Source organism: Coenobita brevimanus, chromosome 26 (assembly GCF_032717465.1).
Source record: "Coenobita brevimanus isolate Jiangsu-jjx chromosome 26, ASM3271746v2, whole genome shotgun sequence".
Lineage (NCBI taxonomy): Eukaryota > Metazoa > Arthropoda > Malacostraca > Decapoda > Coenobitidae > Coenobita > Coenobita brevimanus.
This window is the reverse complement of record NC_136979.1, coordinates 10,943,689-10,964,477: the sequence shown is the minus strand read 5'-3', so window position 1 is coordinate 10,964,477 and position 20,789 is coordinate 10,943,689. Positions and strand designations below refer to the sequence as shown.

General features: G+C 42.3%; 1 protein-coding gene across 1 annotated transcript in view; it reads left to right on the top strand.

The window, feature by feature from the left end:
- LOC145393965 (serine/threonine-protein phosphatase 2A 56 kDa regulatory subunit gamma isoform-like) overlaps positions 1-20,789 on the top strand; it is a 294,483-nt gene that overhangs the window by 153,620 nt on the left and 120,074 nt on the right. The gene's annotated exons all lie outside the window — the stretch shown is intronic.

Genomic DNA, 20,789 nt, shown 5'->3' with positions numbered 1-20,789 from the left:
TGCCAGGACCAAAAAAAACAACCACGTGCATTAAATACCTATGGTGTGGCGGCAAGGCAACGTTTGAAATGCTCGGGCAACCTGTTTGTAAACAAAGAAGATGGGGACCACTTTAGCTCCAAGTGCTCCAACTGTGGACTTTTTTCTCTCTTATGAGGAGGTTAAACTTCACCAAATTCATTGTGTTAAGTAATGAAACATTAAAGATTCTTTGGGTGTTGTGACTTGTTTATAGGTTTGTTCATAAAACCACAATGAACAGGTTAGTGACGAAGCACCTACCTCTGAGCTAAGACAAAGTATAATTCCTCCCATCATCATCATCATGTACTGTAAATAAGAATGATTGTTAATGTGTTAAATGTGAGTTTTGTTGACACTTGAGCATACAAACTTAATCAGATAAACTTCTTCAGTCAGTGCTGATCAGCTGACTGAGCAAAACAGTAAAGATAGGTTTTGATTTTTTTTTACCGATTTTGATGATATTTTAGACAAAATTTGTGTTTCTAGGTTGACTTATAAACTGTTTATAGACTAGAGTTATGTGTTTTAGCCATAGGTGGGGTGAACACTATCATTTTGGGGTAAAGTTTACTGTGCTTGATATTTTCCAGACATATCTGACGATTTTCAGATTTTATTTGTTGATTTTAGTGAGTTATTTACAGGTGTTAGGCTCAGGTTAGTTTCCTTGACAGCTGTTAGGCCATTTAGATTGGCTTTAAACTTGTATTTGGGTGCATTTGGGTGGGCTTTGGTCTTGGTTTGGGGGGAAACCCAAGGCTGGCAAACGGTCCGCATTACATATACGATACCCCGCCTAGCAATGGGGTTTTACCTAACCAATTACATCATTAAACCGGGGTATGTCTGTTTGTATACAGTAAAACCTCACTATAGCGAACTAACTGGGGCCCAAGCCATTCCAAAAAAAGCTAAATTCCGATAAAAGTGACATCCTGACTTCCCCCCGCTGGCCTGGACTTTTTCTGATATATCAGACATTAATCCGGATCGCACCAATGGTTTTTAAACAGTTTTCACTACCTTTGCAGCACTGTACTGTATTATACATTCACTACAATAATCAAGTGGTATAAAACATATAATAATACTTTATTCACAGATAGATATATCTTTTATTTACCTTGTTATGGTGAACATCGCTGAAGTGGTCTGGCAGTCAGGACTGCTTCTGACTTTATCGGACTTTTTCTTGTATACTGTATAAGAATTTACTCCGATAGCTCCTTGATTCTAATAAAGGTGAATTCCTGTCCATTGAAGTCTGTTATATTGACGTTTTACTGTATCACCAGTAAACTCTCAGTTAACTGTCATCACAATATCCGGCACTGTTGGTATGGCTCTATTAAAGCAGTACAGTATCTGGCAGAATTATGCAACATCCGGCACCAAAAGAGGAGGTAACCAACGCTTCTATGCAATATTGAGATGCGAGGCATATCAACTGCTCCTATGCAGTAGCCAACTGGTGCCCAGGAAAACCCTACAACATGCCACCAAATGAGAATGCCCACAACACGCCAGCCAATCAGAATTTGTTGTGGGAGCGGCCACTAGTGCGCCAAGTCTGCACTCATTGTCTTGTGGGGCTCGTTCAGTGAAGACATACAGTAGTTATGCACTCTGTACTTGTGACCATGTAACGGCAAAACCCTGGTGCTAAAACACTGTCACCTCCAGTGCCTTGTTTCTTCTTGTTGCAAAGCTTGTGGCCTCTTAGAGCTTCATATCTCGGTGCCCCATTGTGAATCTGAAATTACTGTACACGTAATTATTTTCGGTAGACCATGTGGGATTAAGTGCACTGAACTGTGTTGCATGGTGTAAAGTATCTTCCATTGAGGCCAGTTGTGGGTGACAGAGTACAACATAATACAACATAGTGTACATAGTACACTATGTATTGTAGTACTGTACTGTATCAATACTGTATTGTATTTTATTTAGAATCCATCTTTTATTTATGGGAAGGTTTTTAGGACAGAAGTCTGAGAGAGTAAAACGAATAAATGCATTAATAAAAACAGAAAAAAGATAGGTATGCTTTTCATCAGCGGAAAGTGTATGGTACCCATACAATTTTCTACCTAATAAACTGACTCTAACTACCAGCGAGCTTACAACATCGTACAGTGTCTTGGCAAGTCCATTCTGTTAAATGTTACTTATAAAACCATTGAAAATATAATTAAGAAATAAATCTTGAGTATTTATTTGTGAACTGATGATTTGGAAAGTAGTGTTGTACAGTACAGTAGAATTATCATGACTCCCTTGCTCACAGTTAAGCAGAGGACCACGGCCCACCAATAGGAGCATTTGCTCGGAGGAAAATATGCCCGACACCGCCAGAAACCATGTCTCGTTTTTGTTTCAGCGGGCTAAGGGGGTCTTAGTTAAATTTCAGTGTTATTATTCTGATCAATAATTACGATATTGGTTAAGCAAATAGCTTTATAAAATGTAAATAACTCTTACTTATGCTATTTGACCCAAAATATCGCTGATAAAATAATATATATTTGTGTATTCTTCCCTAAGAAGATCAGTACAATATTTGCCAAAAAGACGATTTTTTTACTGTAAGAAGTAAAAAAGGCGTATGAATATTGACATTTGTATATAATCATACTTGTACAAAAAATGGCACATATGGTCTATCTATAGTTTAATATTTATTAGACTCTAAAATTTTAGGGCGTACCGAAGCTTAGTGCTGCCAGACGTACAAAGTAGGCACAGGTGATGAGCAGATCAGCCAGTGAAGACAGACAGCTGTTTCGGTTTCCTCGGAAAACTTGTTTTACCGGAGGCAGCATATAAATATTGACATTTTTTTTTTTTTTAAAGTGAATTGAGTTTTATTCTTACTCATAAGGAGTTTAATTTGTTAGTATAAATATAACTAATTTCTGTTATTGGATAAAGTTATACATATATATTTCTGTGCATGCGTAAACCAGGCTGCAACTGCTGTGGAATATTTTTTTATAATTACTTTTGTTCATGCTGCATTGACACAATACTATTTAAAAGAGAAGAAATAGAATATTTATTTATTTTTACAACACATAAGATGCATGAAAAAGGTCATTCAAGTATTGCCCGACATGTGATTTTTTTTCCATCTGAAAAATTAAAATATTGGTGACATCTGGCATTTCTCCAGGCGTGCGAACGCTCCTATTATTCCTTACCTGACAGATATCACTCCTCCCCTCACTTGCCACTCATCTGTTTTGCAGATAATACGGTAAATATGTACGAATTGCATGCAAAAATTAACTAAAGAAATAAATCTTGCGCATTTGTTGGTGAACTGATGATCAGGAAAGAAGTGTTGTACAATAGAATTGTCATGACTTCCTTGCTTACAGTTAAGCAGACGACCGCAGCCTCCCAATTCATTCCTTGCCTGACAGCCGTACTCCATCCCCACTCGCCACTCAGCTGGTTTGCAGATAATACAGTACATACTGTAAAACCTCGATATAATGGACTTCAGTAGACCAGAATTCACTTTTATCAGAATCAAGGAGCTACCGGACTAAATTCTTATAGTACAGTATGCCAGAAAAAGTCCGATAAAGCCAGTAGCAGTCCGGACTGCCTGACCACTTCAGCTGTGTTCGCCACAATAAGGTAAACAGAAGACATATTTATCAGTGTACAGTACGGTATTTTTATGTACAGTAATCTCAATAATATCCGGACACCCCAATGTCCAGACATTTTGGACCCGGGCCCTCGGAACCCCAAAATGGCCGAAAAATGTAAAAAAAGAAAAAAAAAAATGATTTTTTTTTTTTTCTCAACTGTAATTTGAACTTGGCATGCAGCGCTGTCCAGCTGTGCTTACGCACGGCCCCTTGCTTCCTTCCCTCCCCAATTACCGCCTAACAACCATAGTGACTAAACGCTCATCGCAGTGGATGCCGCATGTGCTTGTTTTTGTGAATAAATGGTGAATCAACTGCAATACCTCACCACTAGACCACATGGCAATATTCAGTTTTGTGCAGTGATAAGTTAGAATTCAGAGTGCAAACTGGTGGTTGCAGCTGGCATGGCGCAAGTAAGAACAGAATGTGCAGTGTTAAACAATTATAATTGACAGTGCAAAGGATTAACTGCAGCACAACACTGGATTACTGTATGTGCTTCAAGAGCATTTTCATCTCTGCCAGGGCCTTAGACGTGGTGGGTTAATCTTTGTAATGGCCATGGACATGTAAGTACCATAAAACACCCTAACTTGGACACTTTTTAAGTGTTTTGATGAATAACTCTGTGTAAAATGGTGCAATTTTATCCCTGTTGGTGTCATATGGTAGCCAGGGACAGTACCTACTGATTTCATATAATAAAAAACATTAGCTACGCTAAACTCGTGTTTTTTTTTTTTTTTTTTTTTTTTTTTCTTTTTTTCCAAGTGTCTGAAGTTAGGAACAAATTTCCTAACTTAGGACAGCTCTTCTAAACTTCGGACATCCATGTATTTGCCCTTTAAACATGAGACTGCTTGATAGCACCTATCTCTGGACACACTGGCCAAACTTCAGACACTTAGAAGTTTTTTAAAAATGTCAAAAAAAGTATTGGGCACTCGTGGCCAAAGTTATACATATATAAAGAGAAATATGCAAAAATATCTTCTTTTTTTGAGCTCATAATTTTAGATCACATTAAGATGCATCATAACACATTGTAGTGAGGTATTCTGGCCATAAATATAACTAAGAACTCTTCAGAAACTTTTTCAGATAAAAAAATTATATAAAAATGCATTGCATATATTCCAAAAGGGTAGGGGAACTGATCTCTTTTTCCTAAACAAAACTTCACTAAATTATCAAGTAGCTACCTCACTGACTCAACAAATGCATACTGAAATAACATAATGTTAAACACTTCTTACTGGTTCTAATGACACCCACACACCCTCTAACATGCACACAAATAAACAGACACACCCACACACAGGCACGTTATGACGGCACCATGGAATGTATTAACGAGCTATACACTTTGGTCTTATACACACACACACACACACACACACACACACACAGGTCGTTAACAGAGACGGAGCTCTACCTAGATCATGAGGAAATAATCACTGAATCAGCGACGAAAAGAAGACCAGCCTATTTGTGATTATGTAAATGACTGCGTGAATGGTGTTCCCGTCGGACAGTAGTTAAAAAATCACGGTTTTGGTCATAAAAACAACAAGATATAGTGAAAATAGAAAGTCTCCATGTGGTTGATTCATGGCGGAAAGAGACGGTGCAATGTTTACAAGTGGCAAGTGAGAGTTCGAGGGCTTCTCTGAAGAGGACGTGGGAAATGGAAGTATTAAGTTGAACCAAATAAGAATAGCAGGTGTAGAGAAAACAGCGGAGAGGAATGTGCAGGAGATAAAAAAGGTATGGGCATTAATTAAAGAGTTACAGGAATGGACCATAGTGCAGGAAAACAAGATCAAAAGTCTGCGAAATAAACTGGAAAAAATTTGTACATGTAGTGATGAACAAGAAAGAGAAGTTACTGAATTAAAAGTGAGCAATGAATCAGCCTCAAATGAAATAAAACAGCTTAAGAGGGAGAATAAGAGGTTGGAAGAAGAAAGAGACAGGTTGAAAAGCAAACTAGATGAGTATGAATCCAAATCAAGAATACAGGATGAGCACATTAAAGAAATCAAGGAGCAACATAAGGGGTGGCAGAAAATTCAGGAAGAGGGAAATGTAAATTTGAAAGAGATTATAGAACAACAGAGCAAGGAAGAGGTGGAGAGAGAAGAGGTTAGGGTGCTGAGAAGTAGAGAATCTTTAGTTAGGGGTGTAGCAGATAAGAAAAAATGTGTAATAATTTCAGGAGTTAAAGAAAAACATATGACAGTAAAATCAGAAAGAGAAAGAGAAGAACTGAGTAAGGTTAAAGAAATAATATCAGTAGTCATGGAGGAAAACAGTGAAGCTCAAGAAGAGATTGAAGAAGTGTTTAGGTTAGGAAAGTACGAGGAAGGAGGGGCAAGGCCTTTGATGGTAAAGAGTAAGTCTCAGACAACAGTAAACGAAATTATCAGTAGAACATGAAAATTATCAGACAAGGAAGGGTTAAAAAATGCTTGGAAAAGGAGAGATGCAAATGAGGAAGAAAGAGCTAAAATAAAGGAGTTAGTAAAGGAAGCAAAGGTAAAAAACGAGCAGAGAACGGAGGAAGAGAAGACAGTGTTTTATTGGAGAGTCATGGATCAGAAATTAAGGAAGTGGTATTGGCGGAGAGAAGGAGAAAAAAGGGTATAAAAAACATGAAAATTAATGTGAAGGTGGCATATACTAATGTTGATGGTTTAATATCGGCAAGGCTAGAAATCAACGATTTTTTGAGGGTACATGAACCTGATGTTATGTATGTGAGGAAGAAGGAACCAAAGGCAACGAGTCCGCAAAACTGTTCCATGAGAAAAACAAAATGCAAGAGAGAGCCAAAACTGCGTTTGGAAGACTGGAGATCATAGGAAGCAGGAAATACAGACAGAGGGAGACAGTTCCAGAGTTGACCTGTTGCATAAATGAAGGACTGGGAGTAACGGTTAACTCTTACATTAGAGAGTTTGACAGAAAAATGATGAGAGTTTGGTGCTAGACTGGTGCTACGCGCCCATCGTAGAGGTGGAGGACTGTATGCAGACAGTTCAGAGGAGCGGTGACCATTGAAGTAGCGATAGAAAAGAGATAACGATGCAACAGTGCAGAGAAGAGACAGAGGTTGAAGGGAGTCAGTAAGAGGAGGAGAGTTAATGAGACAAAAAGCCTTTGACTCCACCCTATTGAGAAGAGCTGTATGTGGGGAGCCTCCCCACACATGAGAGTTGTACTTCACACAGGGGCGGATAAAACCCCTGTATAGAGTCAACAACTGTGCAGGGACAAAGAAGGAACGGAGTCGGCTTAGCACACCCAATCTCTTGGAAGCAGATTTTGCAAGATGTGATATGATCTTTCCAAGATAAGTCCTGAGTAAATAAAACCCCAAGCATGTTCAAGGATGATGCAGGATTAGGCTGTATTAACCCTTACACCGCGGGCATGTTTACCAATGTTTTGCGTGTCCCGCGGGGTTATTCGGGCTCCGACAGACTCTCAAAAAATATTTGCTAAAAATCAGTTATTAGTCCTAGAATATTAAAATTACATATGCTTATGGCACATACCTTCAGCTTTCTCCTGGGATGTTTGTTGGGCCTTCGTCGATTACCGTAGGACTTGTGGAGACCTCTGAAGTTGGGTAACGAAGTCTCCACTTTACACTTCCCGACAACCCGTAATATGATTACCACAGCCAGATATTAACACTGTGAACACTACTCTATGATTGTTAAGTAGTTTGGGATCCATACTCCAAAAAAAAAACAGTGAAAGCAATGAAAATTACGAGCGTGTATGACCTTCCCACTTGCGCTAGTTCGCTCTTGGTACTCTGTCATTTATTATTCATAAAACCCCTCACACTTTATATTTCTATTACTATATAATGCTTATATATATCTGGAGTCTTTATCCATAAGTTTCCTTCAGTAGTATTAGTTTATTGTCACTGAAGTCATTCAATTTTTCATTCAATAAAATACGTAGAGAGCCATGGATTCACTTTCACAGTTATAACATCAAGTATTTGTACTCATACTCTTATATTACTGATTACTTACATTACTATTTACATTTTCTATTGTATTTTCAATATTTACCCTTCTATTTTACTTACACTATGTTATTCACTGTCACTTTCAGTAAGATAAAACTATAATACACTGTTCAGTCATATGTACTGAACATCCATTGCTTTCACTTGCTATTTACACATTATTTTCACATTACTTTCCTTTCCCACTTGCACTTTTAGAACTGCTTCTGGCTGTGGTAATCAAAGAAGCAGGTGACACAGAGGGGAACCTGGCACTCAGCGCACTGCCAAGAGGTGCGTTTGTGCTCAGGTGTGCGTCGGGTGGTATGTGCACACACCTGGCACCTTCGGATCGCAGCCTTCCTCTTGCCTGTGGGAGGCATTTGCACCAGTCTGTGCCGATCCATGTACGCCCTCTGCTCAAGTCTGTCAGGAAGTGTTACTGGATGGCGCCTTGGAGTTGCTGCGTCACCCTGCCATATCTTTCCAGCAGCTGCTGAACACAAGTCCTGGCGAACAGCCTCAGGGAGAAGGACTTGGGTGGCTTGACCTTCATCTTGTACAGGATGAAGGCGTTCAGCATCGTCATGTCTATGAGATGCAGAAAAACTCTCCTGTACCACCTAGTATTCTTCCTGAGGCAGTCGATCTCACCAATCATCATGTCGGACTTGTCCACCAGCCGCATGTTGATATTGTAGTCCAACATAGCATCAGGTTTCATCACAGGTTCGCCTGTCCTACGGTCGACCTTCCCACTGTCTGTCATTTCCCCCTTATGTACGGTGGTGAGCATGTGCACGACCCTCTTGTCATGCCACCGTATTGCCAGCATCTTCTCAGACTTGCGTAGGTGCACATCTCCTCGCTGCGAGGTTCCTGCCTCTGGGAATTTAGGGAAGTGGGAACGATTACTTTTGACAGTGCCGCAGGAGCCAATGCCGTGCTCTGAAAGGTATTTGGCAAGTTTCAGTGCTGTATAATAGTTGTCTGTATACAGCACATGATTCCCACCAAAATACTTTTCAAGTAGCACTTTCACTACACAGCCTGAGAAGCCAAGGGGGGGTGTTTTATCCAGATCGACAGTGCTGGCTGATTAAATGACTAAGTCAAGGATGTACCCCGTCTTACAGTCGCATAGTACAAAGAACTTGATTCCAAAGCGATGGCGTTTGCTTGGAATGTACTGCACAAACCGAAGACGTCCTCTGAACAAAACCAAGGATTTGTCAATGACAACCTTCTGAAAGGGGTGGAAGAATGACATAAACTTATCCTTCATTCTGCTCAGAATCTCCCGGATCTTCCAGAGTGGGTCGGTTTGGGAAGGTACATCGTTGTCGGCAAAGTGCAGGTTTCCCATGATGTTCCGGAAGCAATCTCTGGCCATGTACTTATTGAAGGTGGGTGAGGGTAGTAAGGGGTCCATGGACCAGTATTCTTCCATCTCATGCTTCTTTGAGTGTGGCATGAGAAGCATGAGGGCAAAGAACACATACAGCTTCTGCACTCCCAGCATGGACCACTGTTGCATCTTGGCTGCACCTGTACCACTTGCAGCACGTTGTGATTCATACCTGTTGGTCTCATCACATATGTGCTGCATGACTTTGTCATCTAGGAAGGCCAATAGGAAGTCTATACACTCAGCATCATCGTCAAGAGTGAAGGCAGGCTGTACTCCTGAGGAACTCTCATCAAAATCTAAATGTTCTGGGACAAAATCGGACCCTTCCGTCCATGTGAAGGCGTCCAGGATTCCCTGTCATGGCGGTGTAGGGTGGGTGAGGGTGGTGGGTGGCTGTGAGGGAGATTTACCACGTTCAAGGTCACTCGAACTAACCCTGGGTTGCCGAACAGCACTAGCAGCCCTTACTCTAGTAGCAACTCTACTTTTACGGGTCAGGGATTTGCCTCTTCCTCTACGGCCTGCCTTCACTGTTGATGCTGGTGGTGACTCCGATGACGAAGACTCCGGAGATAATTCAGCAGAAGAAGAGGAAGAAATGAGTGAAGTGGGGCTTGGGGAATGGGGAGGTGAATCAACTCGGGACTCATGGCGGGCTGGGTCACGCGGGGCCATTGTTCTGGGGCTAACACGCCGCCTTTTCACTCCCTTCCCAAATTCCTTCCCTTGCTGCACTAATGGCTCCTTTCCCTTGGAGCTGGGGATAACTTTGGACACTGAAGCACTCGTACTACTACTTTCTGGCACGATTTCCTCACCCGGCTCATCACACGAATCCCCTGAAGGGTCAAAATCACTATCCATCATCACCATTGACAATTCCGCTAGTTCATGTTCCACTGCAGAGTCACTTAGTCCTTTCCTGCTTCCCTCACGAGTTTTTCTGGGTGTAGAGGTCACAGGGCCCTTTGCAATGCGCGCAGAAGCGGCAGAAATGGTGGGGCGCGAGTGCGACGTGTTTTGACCACAGCGGAGGACAATGAACTAAATGCCGCGGCTTATCTGACAAGGCAAGGGTTGACAGTGACAATGAGGATGACAGCTGCTAACTTACATGCTAATAAATTATTGGTAGAAAATCTCGGCAATTCATAAAGAAAAAGGTAGTTCCAGGTGAATGTAAATGTCACTTAAGCTTCTCCCTTCCTTTCTGATATATATTTTTATTACAGAAATAGATTACAAGGCATAATTCAGAGGGGAAATTACCGTGATAATGTAGCGAATGAATGCATGTGAGGTGTTGTCAGGTGATAATTAGCCAATTCCTGGTGTATACCACTATCACTTACCTTATTTTTTTCGGTATATATTATTTTGTATAAGTATAGGGCATAGGGCTTATTTCAATGGATGAAATCTGTGGAAAAGTCCGGGGGAGATTTGCTTAGCGCAGCGCGGCCGGGGAGGTGAGAGGACAGGGTAATGGAGGGGAGGTAGGGAGGGGAGTCAGGAAGGGGGGAAAATCGCTAAAATGTCAACAATGGATGGGAGTACTGATGAGATTTGGAGTGCTGACTAGTGTTGGACATTGGCAGTACTGATAGATGATACAAGCCACCACTTGAAAGCCCGGGATAATTCAAATTAACACAGAATCACAAAAGTGATGCCCTGCGGTATGATCCATTGCGCCTGAGCGTCACGAAAGTGACGTCCCGCGGTTAAGGGGTTAAACATTAGTGGGTATACCTGTGCCAGATTTTGTCGGGTTGATAGGTGCAAAAACTGAGTCTCATGCATTAAAGACAACCAGATTATTTTTACTCCAGTTAGAGATACGAGCCAAGTCAGACATTAGGTGTGCCATAGCCTCATCCCATGTTTGTTGAAGCAACTGCTGAGATGGATGTTGCGGAATCGAATGGAGAGGTGAAGGGTGGAATCATCAGCGTATGAGTGGATAGGGTTAGATGTACAACTTAGAAGGTCATTGATGAATAAAAGGAAGAGAGTTGGTGATAGGACAGAGCCCTGAGGAACACCACTGTTAATAGATCTAGGAGAAGAACGATGGCCGTCTACAACAGCGGCTATAGAACGACCAGAAAGGAAGCTAGAGATGAAGGCACAGATAGAAGGATAGAAACCGTAAGAGGGCAGTTTGGAAATTAAAGATTTATGCCAGACTCGATTGAAAGCCTTTGAGATGTCAAGTGCAATGGCAAAGCTTTTGCCAAAGTCCCAAAAGGAGGATGACCAGGAGTCTGAAAGGTAGGTGAGAAGATCACCTGTGGAGCGTCCCTGACGGAACCCATACTGACGATCAGAGAGAAGGTGGTGATAGGAAAGATGCTTTAAAATTTTTCTATTAAGAACAGAGTCGAAAACTTTTGAAATACAGGATGTTAAAGCAATTGGACGATAGTTAGAGGGTTGGGAATGGTCACCCTTCTTTGGGACTGGCTGAATGAGAACAAACTTCCAGCAAGAAGGAAAGGTACAAGTTGATAGACAAAGGCAAAAGAGTTTGCCTAGGCAGTGTGTAAGCACAGAAGCACAGTTCTTGAGAACAACAGGAGGGACTCCATCAGGCCCATATGCTTTATTAGTATTGAGGCCTGTGATGGCAGAAAATACATCAGCTGAAGAAATTTTAATGTCAGCCATGAGGAAGTCAGAGGGGGGAAGTGATGTAGGAACAGCACCGGAATCGTCTAAGGTGGAATTGGAGGAGAAAGTCTGAGCGAAGAGATCTGCTTTATCAGTAGAAGAAATAGCTACAGAACCATCAGAGTAGAAAAGAGGAGGGAAGGATGATGAGGTAAAGTTGTTAGAAAGGTTTTTTCAAGGTTCCAGATGGAGCGGGAAGAATTCAGGTTGGAGAGTTGAGAGCATTTGGTACGGATGAAATTATTTTTAGCCGAGTGAAGAACAGACTTAGCACGATTCCGGGCAGAAACGTATAAAAGATGTGATTCAGGGTGGGTTGGCTCTAGTACCCTTTGTAGGCCCTCTCCTTGTTGCGGACAGCATTAGAACAAACATGATTAAACCAAGGCTTTCATGCATTAGACAAAGGATATGAGAAAGGAATGTATGCTTCCATGCCGGAAAGAATAACGTCCGTAATGTGTAAGGCACACTCAGATGGCTCCCGGCCATGGAAGCAATAATCATTCCAGGGAAAATCAAAGAAGTACTGCCTGAGGGCCTCCTAATCCGCAGCTCCAAAGTGCCACAGATGACGTTTCTTTGGAGGGTCCACAGGCTGTACTAGAGTGATAGGACAGGTTAAGGTGATGAGGTTGTGATTGGAGGAGCCCAACGGAGAGAAAAGATTAACAGTGTAAGCAGAAAGATTAGTTGTAAGGAAAAGATCAAGTATGTTGGAACTCTCTCAAGGCGGTCTGGGATACGGGTAGGGTGCTGTACAAGCTGCTCTAGGTCATTAAGGATAGAAAAGGTGTAGGCTTGTTCACCAGGTGGATCAGTGAAAGGAGAGGAGAGCCTAAGGTGGTGGTGAACATTGAAATATCCTAAAATGGAGATTTCAGAGAAAGAAGAAGTGGATAGAATGTGTTCCATCGTAGAAGTAAGGTAGTCGAAGAATTTTTGATAGTCAGTAGAATTAGGGGATAAGTAAACAGCACAGGTATATTTAATCAGAGAATGACAGGAAAGCTGAAGCCAGAGTGTAGAGAATTCAGATGAATCAAGTTCAGGAACCCGAGAGCAAGATAGGTGGTTGCATATATATACACAATATCCACCTTTGGCTTTGAAATAAGTATAGAGAAGGTAGGAGGATACAGAAAAGGGTTTGCTGTCAGTTGCCTCAGACAGCTGAGTCTCAGTTAGAAAGTGAAGGTGAGGTTTAGAGGAGGAGAGGTGGTGCTCAACAGAGTTAAAGTTAGAGGAACGGCCGCGAATGTTGCAGAAATGAAGAAGTGAGTCAGACAGTGGTTCCTGGCAGCTCAAGTCGTCACCGGGAGAGGGGCGGAAGGTGGGGGCATTTATGGTCCCCCCCCCCCCCCGGGACTCCGAGATTGAGTGTTGCATAGCCATGATTTTTTTTTTTTTTTTTTTTTTTTTTTTTTTATTTTGATAAAAAGAAAGTGCAGTGTGTACTGTGCATGTAGTTTGGTGTAGATAATAAGAGAAATTTGTATTGGAGAGCATGCTGGCCTCCTCTCTGTGTAACTGAGACATTGAAAAAGTTCAGCAAAGGGGGATGGTCAGGAACTTGTCCTGAGGGCTGATGAAATGGGAGCTCCAGCTCTCCCTGTCATCAGCTTTCCATCCACCTCGGGAGTACTGCCCTGCTCGACTGGTGCTACAGTCTACTCCTACAATTCACTGTTTGTTCGCAAAAAAACGAGCACATGTGGCATCCACTGCAATAAGCATCCACCCACGATCGAAGTTAAGCAGTAACTGTTGGAGTCCTGGTGATGGGGAAACAGAGTTGCCAGATCACAATGGTCACATTACCAAACACTTCAATTTTCATTACCAAATTTACCTTTTCATTACGAAATTCATAAAGCTAGCGTTTATTCTTCACTAATTATATATGCAAGTGGAAATATATGTAATCACCCTCCTTATAATTAACAGCATGTTGATTATTATCACGCTATATGGGCTACCAATTTAATCAGAGAGAGCAGACAAGCCACCATCTCCATCCTGTGTATCCTCGTACATGTGAAAAATCCATTTGGTAATGCATTATTCTGATTCATTACCAAATGAATTATTCATTACCAAATTGGCCCACATTTGGTAATGAAAAATACCAAATGGCAACCCTGACAGGGGAGGGGGGAGGAAGGAAGGGGTGAAGGGGTCATGGTGTAAACAGCTGTTCGGTGCTGCTCGGCAATTTCAAATTATGGGAGGGGAAAAAATCAGATTTGGGAGGGGGATTTTTTTTTTTTGGCCATTTTTGGTATCTGAAGGTCCAGGTCCACAATGTCCGTTAAGTGGGGTGTCCGGAAAGTGGGCGTCCGGATAGAATAGGGATTACTGTATATATATGTGTGTGTGTGTGTATGTGTTTTGTCAAATTTACGGGTAGCCATGAACCAACTGGCCAGGTTCTTTTGAAGCCAACAGTACATACATATGTATATGAATATATATACAGTATATATATATATATATATATATATATATATATATATATTTGTGGTAGGTGGGGTGCTCACCATCCACTCACTCTATGTAGTGCTGCTCTCGGGTGTCTGCCCTTTCCCCTCCATCCTTCTTTCCTTCCATTCTCTTCCGTCTTTCTTTCCTTCATTCTTTCCTTGTCCTTCTGCCTACAGGTGACTTTACACTCCCTCTTCTGTCTCTCTTCCCTTCATTCTTTCCTCTTCCTTCAGCCTGTGGGTGACTCTACTCTGAGTGACAAGCCAAATGGTTTCTTGTACACCAGGAAACCATTTTCTACACTGGGTGGTAACTGTCACGTTTTTTTTTTTTTTTTTTTAAATATCACGGGGTTTTTAAAATAAATGCTAAATATTATTTAATTGATAATAATATTCAATAATATTGAAGAGCAGGGACAATGATTGTCTTGCTACATCAAGCAATGATTATTTACGCTGGCTTACTTCGCCGATTTTCTCAGAACAAGAATTTATAAACTTTCTCAACAGTACACAGCAGAGACTAATTACTCACAAATGCTGATTACTAGTACTGTTAGCCTCTGGAGAAAGTTACTTCACCCCTGACAATAAATAACTAATACTAATAATAATATCAGGTTCTTGCTGATGCTTAACTCCTAGGAGGCACAACGGATTTTAAGCTTAATACACAAGACTGGCCTAAGTACCAGTTATGAAAGGCAAACGTTTATGCAAGCTAGGAGCTGTATGGGAAATAATCTTAATTATGGAGAAATGAAACAAGAGTTTACATTACATTAAGCTCAAGAAAAAGATCTGTTAAATTTATTGATTACAAAAATAAATTTAACGTTACACTTCAAATGAATTCAAATAAAGAGATCGTACTCACTCACTCACACAAGAGCTAAATCCTTACGCCTAGGAAAAACACCTTAACTGAACTCTTAAGACTAGGAAAACGAAAAGAAATACTGGTCGATGAATGCTGTGTATCACCCAAATCAAGGGTGGGAACCTGGGGAAACTGTAGAGTGGAGTTTGGGTACTAGCTGACCTCTCACACTGCTGCACAGATCCTTCCTCCGTCAAAGCAAACACTGGACTGCCTATTCAAACGATGCGTGTGGTAGAACACACAGGCCACCGGAAGAAGGCGTGGCTAACGGTTGAGGCAAGCAGGGGCGAACAATAAAGAAACAATAGTATCGCTCAGTAGAGCACTTAGTGACGTGCATTAGATCGGTCACTTTTGAAACAGTGACGAATGTTTTGAAAAGTATACCACCGAAGTGGAGAGGGAAACGGTTAACTGAGCGATACACAGTGAGTTTTCCACTAATAGTTCGTGTTTTTCACAAAAGGGAAATATCGCGAATTTGATTCGTGACATTACGCCTCTACAAAAAGAATTTTTTCCTTATGGGAAAAAATTTGTGGATATATATATATATATGTACACATCCTAACTCAGTCACACAAGATTCACAGTGTGGTGTGTGTGCTATCCTGCTGCAGGAGAAAGTTGCAGTCGCCAGTGAGCGAAAAAACCTCGTATTTACGTTAATAGAAGCAAGCTTGAGGGAAAAACTCCGTGACGACGGTGAAAATCCTGTACTCAGGTCAAACCGAGCGAAAGTTCGCTACATTTACAGTGACAACTAATTGTTGTGTAGCGTGGTGTTTGTAATACACAGTGTAGGTGTGACAGTTGTAGTGTAACTGTACCTACTTGTGAAATGACATAGTAAATAATAACATGGCGATGACGAAGGCAGAGGAGAAGAGGCGGCAGCGTGTGGCAGACGATCAGCTGCCCCGCACAGCAAAACTGCTACACCCATTGCTGTACCTGCAAAACCAATTAAGGTGGAGCATCAAAAGTGTCAATGAGACAAAATTCTTATTACGTTACAATTACTCTCTCTGCCTAGCAATCAGTACATGCTACACAAAATACTCTCTAGCTGAAAAATACAAGTGACAGCCTACGCTTTGTACATTCGAGGTTGCCAATAATTATAGCACACGATTATTGTCGGCAAGCTGAGAATCCTTGCTCAAACTCGGTTCTTCCATAGCCTCGAACTGCACACGGGTCCTCAAGCTGTGCCTTAACCTACAGTACTTATATTAATATCGGGGAGCTGAGAATCCTTGTGCAAACTCGGGTCTTCCATAGCCTCGAGTCGCCTCTGCGGAGTTCTCACTTCCCCCTTTACCTACAGTACTTATATTAATATCGGGGAGCTGAGAATCCTTGTGCAAACTCGGGTCTTCCATAGCCTCGAGTCGCCTCAGCGGAGTTCTCTCTCGAACTTCCCCCTTAACCTACAGTGCTTATATTAGTATTGGGGAGCTGAGAACCCTTGTGCAAACTCGGGTCTTCCATAGCCTCGAGTCGCCTCTGCAGAGTTCTCTCTCGAACTTCCCCCTTAACCTACGGTACATAATATGTATGTACAGGCCCTGGACATGATGTGTCCTGTGGGGCCAATGGGCGAGACATCAGGTCTGCACCCACTTCACCACTACCCTGTCTCTCAACTGTCTCAGAGATTACGGGTGTGGTCACGAACGGCACAGGAAGGACATGTCCCTGATTAATGGTGTTACTTTGACACACACTGCAGGAACGGACAAAACTATCTATGTCTCGTCCCATCCCTGGCCAGAAAATGTCATCTCGTATACGGCCCTGGGTCTTCCTTTTGCCCATGTGACCTCCTGAGGCTGAAAAATGACCCCATTGTAACACTGCTAGGCGGTACTTGGCGGGAACAACAAACTGCAGTCGAACCTCGCCCTCGGGTGTTCGTGACTCACGGTAGAGCCATCCTTGTTTGCGAAGGAACTTGGCTCGACCTCCCCGTGAATACTTAATCACTCGACCCTTTTGTTTGTTCCGCACGGCAGCAAGTGTCGGGTCAGAATGTTGTTCTTGTACAACAAGTTGACTACACATCAGATCTTGCGGCGATTCAATGATCACTGGGGTGACACAGTCTGGAGCCTCAGCCATGGCTCGTGTTACCGCAGCAGCCGAAGTCTGAGTAGCGTCATGTTCGGTGCAACTATCCTTGACACCATAAATATTGCCAATGATGAGGTCAAATAAAGGTTCTGGCATGACAACTGCAAGTGTCGTACCAGTATAAAATGGAGATGCCACCTGGATACATGCCTCAGGAAACAATCTCACTGATCCATCAATAAGGTTTGCATGGATCTGTCGACCTGTATACTGCTCAGGCCGAACTAGACTCTGCTTGACAGAGCAACCCGAGGAACCATTGTCTCTCAGGACCTTCACAGGAATGTCTCCCACAAACCCTTGCTGAACAAGGAAGGTACTGTCACCTGTGGGAGGGCCTGTGGAGGAAGCAGCTAGCCACTCATGAGGCTGCTGAATTGATGCGGCAAACATTGTGCCTTGAGAATTATGAACTTGAGGGGTCGTATTCACTGCCCGGGAAGATGGAACATTGGCCATCTGTGGAGGGGGGTTCACTGTCACTGTGGGACTAGTGAACTGTGGGAGAGTACCCATACTGGTAGGGACGTGACCACCGCACTGCTGCTGAGGAATGAAGGCTGCGTTCACTTCCTGCCTCTTTTGAGCTGGTGGTGAAAAAGTTTGTCCCGACGGTCGGTTGCGTGGCTGATACTGCTGCTGGTTAGGGTACTTGTTCTACCTCTTCCACTCAGGTTTCTGAGTGTTTTGCCCGTGGTCCTTCCACTGCGGTTTTGGACTTTCGCCATTATTCTGAGAATGGCCTTGTTGCTGGGATTCAGTCTGAGACGGCTTCCCAGACTTATCAGGTTTTCTGTTCCAGGTGTTTTGCTTATGAGTTTGATACCTGTATGCAGTAAAGAATGCGTCAGCCTTTTCTGCCATTTGGCTGGCATCTTTCACCTGGCAGATCTTAAGCTGTGCTATGAGCTCAGCAGACCACGACCTCTCTAGCTGTGTACGCAGCATAAGGTCAGTTATCCCCTCACGCGTGGAAGGAGTTTCATCTTTCTCCATCCACTCATTTAAGTAAGCATTGAGACGATCAAGGAACTGAACAGCTGTCTCCTTGTCTTGGAGACGAGCTCACATGAACTGAACTTTGGCGTCGTCTACTGTGAGACCATATGCCTTAATGAGTGCAGCTTTCATCATCTCATTCGTGAGATTGTCTCCACGAATTCTGTGGAGAATATCGAGGGCAGGGTCCTCAAATAAACTAAGAAATTGGATCCGCTTAGCTGCCTCATCCAGTTGATACATGTCTGCCACGTCCTTAAAACGAGCTATGTACGGCTCGATTCGCTCGCCTTTCTTGTATGAAGGAAGCTTGATGCGTGGGGTCGCCACGACATGTGCAGGGAGAACGCTCGTGGAGCTTTGACCAACTGCACCGGATGTGTCTTAAGCCAAGGAATCTCGCTTGAGCTTCAGCATTTCATATTCGTGTTTTTCACGTGCTTCTTGCTCGGCACGTTCGTGCTCTCTTTCTCTCTCGCGTTGTTGTAACTCGAATTGACGTTCTCTCTCTCGTTCCTCACGCTGTTCTCACTCATGTTCTAAGTCGAGTTCGCGCTGTTTTCGCTTGTGTTCGCGCTGTTCTCGCTCGTATTCGCGCTCCTTTTCGCGTTCCTCACGCTGTTCTCGCTCGTGTTCGCGTTGGATTCTACGCTCTTCACGAGCATCTTTCTCACGTTCCTGCTCATAATTAAACCGTGAGAGAACGTAACTCTGGATTTTCTCTGGGTCTGTGAGGCCCATATCTTTGGCTTCCTGTACATAAGCATTGGCTGCCATGGCGCTAATTTATTAAGCAAACGAAACTGAGTACTGACTGCTTCGCAAACGAATGCTAATAACACAAGTAAAGAATACAGACACAAGCTAGTGGTGACCAGTCTTATCTAGTTAACTGGAAAAGAATAAAGCAAAAATGCAAATAACTGAGAAGACTCAATAATTAACACAATGGGTAAGGCGGGTACCCAGGAGCGAATAAAATCATCTGGCGTTACCAAAAATAAAGTACTAAATAGAGTTAAGTGCTCTGTGCATTAATAAAGCAAAAATTCACATGCTAAATTAACGGTAAACACCAGTAAACTCGTGCCTATAAACTTTAATGATAAATTCCTAAATATGAACGAGTGAGTACTATCTCGTGAATAGCTTTAGAGCTAGGAGTTAATATCCTGGCGAGGTCGCCAATTGTCACGGTTTTTTTTTTTTAAATATCACGGGGTTTTTAAAATAAATGCTAAATATTATTTAATTGATAATAATATTCAATAATATTGAAGAGCAGGGACAATGATTGTCTTGCTATATCAAGCAGTGATTATTTACGCTGGCTTACTTTGCCGATTTTCTCAGAACGAGAATTTATAACCTTTCTCAACAGTACACAGCAGAGACTAATTACTCACAGATGCTGATTACTAGTACTGTTAGCCTCTGGAGAAAGTTCACCCCTGACAATAAATAACTAATACTAATAATAATATCAGGTTCTTGCTGATGCTTAGCTCCTAGGAGGCACAACAGATTTTAAGCTTAATACACAAGACTGTGGCCTAAGTACCAGTTATGAAAGGCAAACGTTTATGCAAGCTAGGAGCTGTATGGGAAATAATCTTAATTATGGAGAAATGAAACAAGAGTTTACATTACATTAAGCTCAAGAAAAAGAAGTTAAATTTATTGATTACAAAAATAAATTTAACGTTACACTTCAAATGAATTCAAATAAAGAGATCGTACTCACTCACTCACACAAGAGCTAAATCCTTACGCCTAGGAAAAACACCTTAACTGAACTCTTAAGACTAGGAAAACGAAAAGAAATACTGGTCGATGAATGCTGTGTATCACCCAAATCAAGGGTGGGAGCCTGGGGAAACTGTAGAGTGGAGTTTGGGTACTAGCTGACCTCTCACACTGCTGCACAGATCCTTCCTTCGTCAAAGCAAACACTGGACTGCCTATTCAAACGATGCGTGTGGTAGAACACACAGGCCACCGGAAGAAGGCGTGGCTAACGGTTGAGGCAAGCAGGGGCGAACAATAAAGAAACAATAGTATTGCTCGGTAGAGCACTTAGTGACGTGCATTAGATCGGTCACTTTTGAAACAGTGACGAATGTTTTGAAAAGTATACCACCGAAGTGGAGAGGGAAACGGTTAACTGAGCGATACACAGTGAGTTTTCCACTAATAGTTCGTGTTTTTCACAAAAGGGAAATGTCGCGAATTTGATTCGTGACAGTAACCATATAACCAAATTTTGGCGCCTGGTGGTTTAGTGAGTAATTAGTGCGCTCCAATTGGATTGAGCCAGTGAAGGTTTATATCCAAGGGGTGGTTGGGGGTGATTGCTCATGTAATACTACTCAGGGATGAGTGAGCCTGGTCACTCTCATCTTAAATGTCGGGATCAACTGCCTAGCCCCGGGCTCCTACGCTCCTCATGGGGCAATGTAGGAGTGGATGATGGATGGAT